This window comes from Apium graveolens, chromosome 5 (genome assembly GCF_009905375.1).
Source record: "Apium graveolens cultivar Ventura chromosome 5, ASM990537v1, whole genome shotgun sequence".
Taxonomy (NCBI): Eukaryota; Viridiplantae; Streptophyta; class Magnoliopsida; order Apiales; family Apiaceae; genus Apium; species Apium graveolens.
The window spans coordinates 61,437,814-61,444,837 of NC_133651.1; positions in this window are offsets into that span (position 1 = coordinate 61,437,814).

Genomic DNA, 7,024 nt, shown 5'->3' on the forward strand with positions numbered 1-7,024 from the left:
CCAATCTAAATTGATATCTAAATTTCTTTATTGTTTTGATAATCATAGAATAAATGATTTATCAACTGATTCTGTTTTGGATTAAAGGTGAAATACAGTTTTTATTCAGATTTTGATTTATGTTGATACTTACTTTGTTGTTAAATATCAAAGGTGGTATTAGTATAAATGATTGATGCTGACTTCAGTATGGGATATTGTGAGCATCAAAGTTCATATTGATATCTAATTTGATATGACAACAAAATGAGTATTAATATCAAGAGTTCGATTTTGAATAAAGTTATGATTCATTCCATAATTATTGCTTCTTGTTAGTATTGTTTACGATATTTCCGTAAACACTATTTTACGAGTGTTACTCTCGTCAAGATTCAGAATATTGCTGAAGTGTTTCGCTCGAAAATATCAAAAAGAGTTTTGAATACAGTGAGAAACAATTATCCGATTCTTTAAAAAATTTTCTGTTTCAGCAATTATGATTTTAAAATGATCTACGCTATTGCAGATGTCGGTTTTAAATCAAAATGACCATATATATTACAATGATCTTGCTGAGCATTTCTTCCACTCAAACTTGCTTGTTTTTAAATTTAACCTCCAGTGAGGATTAGCTTGCGCTGTTTAGCTGCGTAATTCGAGGAAGCAAAGAAGAAGCTTTTGGAAGGTGATTGGTCCAGGGTTTGCGGGCTAGTGTAAGTTTTATTGTATAAAGTTGTTTATATTATATTATATTATAGTTGTGTATTTTATAGTTGGGTCTAGTATACTTCTTTTCGAAGTTATACTAGCGGGTTAAGTTTTGAGATTGAGAATTTTAGAAAAGAGTTTTAAAAGAAAGTGAAAAATTTATTTGTGGAATTTGGATATCTTATTTCTAGAACTGTAACCTTAAAAGATCTTGGATTAGTTTGGGGTCATAGATGCTAAATATCTTCCGCTGGCATTTGTTTATTGATTAAACAGGTTAATTTGGATTGAGGTTTCATAGTGACGACCAAAAATCCCTTGACCCCGGATTTGGGGGCGTTATAAATTCTTTTCTTTTGCACTGAATCAGATGGATCTTTGTAGAATTCTATGGACCTTGCCAATAGCTTCTTTTGTACCTGGCCTAGGTGTCTCAAACATAAGATCCACAGGGTTTTTGTCTGAGAACTTTGAACAGTTTCTTTTAGGCTTCAGAATTAGATTAGCTTTTAGAGATTTGATGCATGAGGTTTGGCCTTCCTCCAAGCTACCTAGACTCATTTCATTCACTGAGATTTGTTTGACTTGTGAGTGGTGATGAAAGGTCTTGTCTGGTTTTTGTATCTGACCAAATTTCTTTTGAATATCTGCATCAATCTTCTTCCATTTATCATCTAGCTCCTTCTCAGCTGCTACTACATCAATCTTTGTCATTTTGTCATTTGATTCCAGTTTTGCTGCTGCTAGATTGATGAGATCAATGCTACCATAGCTGGTGAATTATTGAAAGCAATTGCTGGCACAATTACGTTGCTGACTTGAGTTTTGAGTAGTTTCTCCCCCTCACTTGATGAGCCTTTCTCCCCCTTTTTGTTAGCATCAAGTTGTTGAGAAGAAGGGAGTTGTGCAGCCACAACTGTTAGAGCAGAGCAGTCTGAGCTTCCTAATTTGCAAGTATGTTGTCCACTGACTTCTCCACATTAGACATCCTAGAGTCCATGGCCTCAACCTTTCTATTTAGATCAGCTTCTATCCTTAGCTTTTGAGCTATCTCAATCATGGTGGTTCCTGGAAGTCTGGCATCCAACCTTGCCACAAAATCTTGTTTGACTTCAGAAATTTCTTACTTCATTTCATCCACACTTTGACTCTGTTGGAGAGCTTGAATCTTGTGTAGTTGTAGAGCTTCAAGATGTGCTGTGAGTAACCTTTTAGTGCTGGCACTTGAGGATGCCTAAATTGCTGTTTGGGTGTCATGAATCAGCTTGAATAAGGTGGATTGAAGATGTAAAAATGAGCACTCTTTAGTCAGCATTCAGAAAGGAATATCTGTATCCCCCCCTATGTGCATGCTGTCATCCTCCACATCTTCACCATCATCCCCAAAAGAGTCTTCAGCCAATTCAGGATCACTACTAGTTGTAGATGGCATAACAGTGATTACATCATTTGCCCTTTGTAGAGAAGCAGTTGTATGCACTAGATTTAGCATCCTCATTTCCCTGTCCAGCTAGAGTTTGATAAGCTGGAACAGGATGAGTAAATGTCTCAGCATCCAAGGAGATAAAATCTATGACAGCTTGATATTCTTGCTGAAATAGTCTCTTCCTTTCTGCATCACTGACATTCATTAACTCATTAGCAATGGTTTCCATCCTTATAACTCATGTACCTGCATTTCTCTCATTTTCTCTCTTTTGTTGCATCAAGGGCTCCCCTTGGCTCACCACCCTCACACCCTCACCTTCACCTTCTAAGGTGGGACTCCTCTCACTCTCTTTTTCCAGGCTGGAAGAAATATCCTGCATGAGTTCACTCTTTTCCTCTCATTTTTCCTGGGAGCAACCCAGCCTCTCACTCATTTCATTCCCTTCCCTCAGTCTTAAGAGTGATTGTACAACTACTAACTCATCTACACTTGTATTAATTATTGAAATTTCAGTGTGTGTAAACGGATGACTGCTATTAGGCACATCCATCGGGATACAATCACTAGTCGATGGATGAACAATATCCATCAGAATAGATGAAATGAATGAGTTTGGAGTAGAAACTATTGTGGACTCTGTGCAGATTGATGATAATTAGGGTACAGATGTTTCAACAGTTCCCAAAATAATTGGCAAGGGAGCCAACAAATCATCCAAAAGATGATACTCACTTGCACTAGATTTTGGCTTCCCTAACAGAGTTAAAGAAGGGGAATCGGGAATTAATGTGTTGATCATATCCACATCCAGAGAATTTGTGGGAGAGTTTGGTGTTTGTGGTGCTTTTATTACTAAAGATTTTGGCTGTGACTCCATATTTATTGGAGCCACATCAAACTGACTTTGAGATGGTGCAGTGACTGAGTCTTTAGCTTCAGTTTGCACTGTGTGTGTTCCCTGTGAATCTCCATGGGTTTTAGATCTCTTCTTTATGGCATAGGTTTGAGGGGAACTAGTGTCCCTTACCCTTTTGGCATGTGCTCCTGGTTGGGAGCTTGTTTCAATAGTAACATCCTTTTGGGAGGATGAAACTAGAATTATGCTAATTTCCTTATTAACTACCACAGTTTATTGGGAAACTGTGGTGTGGCTAGGATTGGGTACACTTACCTCACCAACCTTATCCTTAGGGTTTCTTTGATTTTCACCCTGTCCCTCACCTATCTCACCACCCTTCACACTCCCCTCTTGAGGTTTGGTAGATTTTGCAACTGGTTTCTTTTGAGAGAAACCAGAGGGGGCTTTCTTTATTTTGGATTTTGAATTTTTTTGGTTTCGTAGCTTGGGTAGGAATCTGTTGGGTCATTGACACAAATGCCATAGCTACACTTAAAGGCAAAGAAATTTGTGAGGTTGAAAGAGTAGAGACAGTGGTGCTTACCTCACTTACCTGAGGGCCCTCCATGATTGGAAAGTAGAAGAGGGGAACCTCTTTGTGGTGACTTGCTATGTTCAGATCTGCAATTATTCTCCTTTCTTGAACCCAACAATCCAGTTTGTTGGTTGGGTTCTCAATAGCAATATTCTCAATAAGATGGTTAGCAAGTATCATAAAGAATCTAGCATAATAGACACTTTTACCTCTCTTATTAACTTCCCCTAACTTATAGCCTAATTCAAACATAACCATATCACTGAAATTATGATAATTATTAACTAGCATATAAAGCATGTTAAGCATGGCAGTATTGACAGAATCAAAATTGCTTACTTTACCAGAAAACACTTTGGTAACTACATCACATAAATAACTCCATTTTTTATATGACATAGCCTTCTAATCTCACTTAATTTAGAGGTGGGAAGTGCATAACCAATAGAATTAAGCATGGTAACAAAATTAGCATCTGTGTGTGGAACAGTAGTAGTGTTTTTAGGAATTTAAAGCATGCTTAAATTGTGTCACTGTTAATGCAGAATTGCTTACCTTTGAGTGTGAAAGTTATGGTTTTGTCTGTAGACTGATACACAGCAGTTGTCCATATCTCCTCCATAACTTCACAGTAGATTGTGGGTGATTCCAGCATATCATAACTGAGTTTGCAACATTTCACAAAATCCATCATTTTGTGAAAATCTTCAGACGCTGGAATTTCCTCGTTCACAGGAGCTACAAAGTTGTTCTTTTCATAGATAAATCCAGACTAAAACATGATTTTGACTACTGGTGCCATTGTTAAAGTGAAGAAATGTGCTGAAAGAGAGAGAGTATTTGCTTTGGAGAAGAGGGGAGTTAGAGCAATTGATTTGAGAATGATAAAAGAAAAGAATGAAAATGAATTTTGCTTTTATACCATCTCAAAAATAAACTGTAAAAAGTAATAAAGTAAAATAAAGTAACCAATCAAAATAGCCCAAAATAGCCGTTTAAAATAAAATAAACTGTTAAAATTCTATCAATTATCTGTCGTGATATACTTACAAACTGTAAGTATATCCGATGGATAATGATCAGATTTCCAACGGCTAAGATTGAGACAAATCGACGGATGAGATTAAAATAATTATCCGTCGAGTATAAAATAATCCTTAAAGGTAATTGATTTTTATTAAAATATTTTATTCCGACGGATGATCAAACTCGATGGATAATGAGCATCCGTCGGGATGTAAATTTTGACTTAGCCAAAATTTCATTTGAAACAAAAAAATTAATTAAGTTTCTGGCTGCATTGCAACTTGCAAAAATATCAGAAAGGATTCAAGAACAATTAAGCATACCTAACTCACTTACCAACCTGGAAAAGGTGGTTTCATCAAGTGGCTTGGTAAAGATATCTGCAAGCTGCTTTTCACTTGGAACAAAATGAAGTTCCACAATACCATTCATCACATGTTCCCTAATGAAGTGGTACTTGATGTCTATGTGCTTTGTTCTTGAATGTTGTACTGGATTTTCAGTGATGGCAATTGCACTTGTGTTATCACAGAAAATAGCAATTATGTTCACTTGTAGACCATAGTCCAACAATTGGTTTTTCATCCATAAAATCTGTGCACAGCAACTGCCCGCAACAATATATCCAGCTTCAACTGTAGAAGTAGAAACTGAATTCTGCTTTTTACTGAACCAAGATAGAAGCTTGTTCCCTAAAAATTGATAGGTTCATGTTGTACTTTTTCTATCTATTTTACAACCTACATAATCTACATATGAATAACCAGTTAGATCAAAACCAGAATATCTAGGGTACCAAATGCCAAGTTTTGGTGTTCCCTTCAGATATCTGGAAATTCTCTTAATAGCTACTAAATGAGATTCTCTAGGATCAGGATGAAATCTAGAACAAAGACAGGTAGCAAACATTATATCTGGCCTACTAGCTGTTAAATACAAAAGTGAGCCAACCATGACCCTATAGCTTGAAATATCAACAGACTTTTCAGTAGAGTTTAATTCAAGTTTAGTTGCAGTGGCCATGAGAGTTTTTGCAGATGTGTAATCCATTAGATCAAATTTCTTTAAAAGATCATATATGTATTTGGTTTGACTAATGAATATACCATCACTAACTTGCTTAACTTGTAAACCAAGAAAGTAAGTTAGTTCTCTCATCATGCTCATTTCATACTTACTTTGCATCAATTTGGCAAACTTTTTGCAAATTTTTTCATCTGTAGAGCCAAATATAATATCATCCACATATATTTGAACAAGCATACTAGAGCCATTAACATTTCTAACGAATAAAGTTTTATCAACAGTACCTCTTGTGAAGTGATTTTCTAAGAGAAACTTTGACAAAGTGTCATACCAGGCTCTAGGTGCTTGCTTCAATCCATAAAGTGCTTTCAAAAGATAGTAGACATATTTTGGAAAATTTGGATCTTCAAAACTAGGAGGCTGACTGACATAGACTTTCTCCTCCAAATCTCCATTCAGAAAGGCACTTTTGACATCCATTTGATAGACTTTGAAATTGCATGGGCTGCATAAGCTAAGAAAATTCTGATGGCTTCAAATCTTGCAACAGGAGCAAAAGTTTCATCAAAATCTATTTTTTCTTGTTGACAATAGCCCTTAGCAACCAGCCTAGCTTTGTTCTTGATTACTATGTCATTTTCATCCATCTTGTTTTTGAATACCCACTTGGTGTCAATTGGATTCTTTCCTTTAGGTTTGGGTACCAGCTTCCATACCTTGTTTCTTTCAAATTGGTTTAGCTCCTCCTAGCTAAAATCCAATCAGGATCCAACATAGCTTCTTCTACCTTCTTTGGTTCTTCCTTAGAAAGGAAGTTGCTATACAGACACTCTTCTTGAGTTGTTTTCCTTGTTTGAACTCTAGAAGATGCATCACCAATAATAAACTCAAAAGGGTGATCTTTAGTCCATTTTCTCTGTTATGGTAGATTAGCTCTAGATGAAGAGGTATCATTGTTGTCTTGATGTGTGACTGAGTTTTGATTATGAGAAACTCCCCCTGAGTTTGTTAATCTTTGATTTGAGGAAGAGGTGCTAACTGTAGGTGATCTGCTCTGACTCTCAGCTTCTCTCATTGTTCCGACGGATGATGCACTTTGTATCTCGACAGATGAAGCTGATTTTCTACGGACGAATGAAGCATTCTATAACTCGACGGATGTTGAATTATGTGCTTCATTAGTTGTAGATTTTTCTACATTATCCTTAGTCACGATTTCTTGATCACTTTCATCATCACTCTCATCACTAACCATCTCAACATTATCAAAATTTGAGGCTTACATGGAAATCTCCATCTTGCAGTCCTTTAATCTCTTTATCATCAAACACAACATGTACTGATTCCATAAAAATGTTGGTTCTTAGATTGTAGACTCTATATGCTTTTCCAATAACATATCCAACAAAAATTCCTTCAT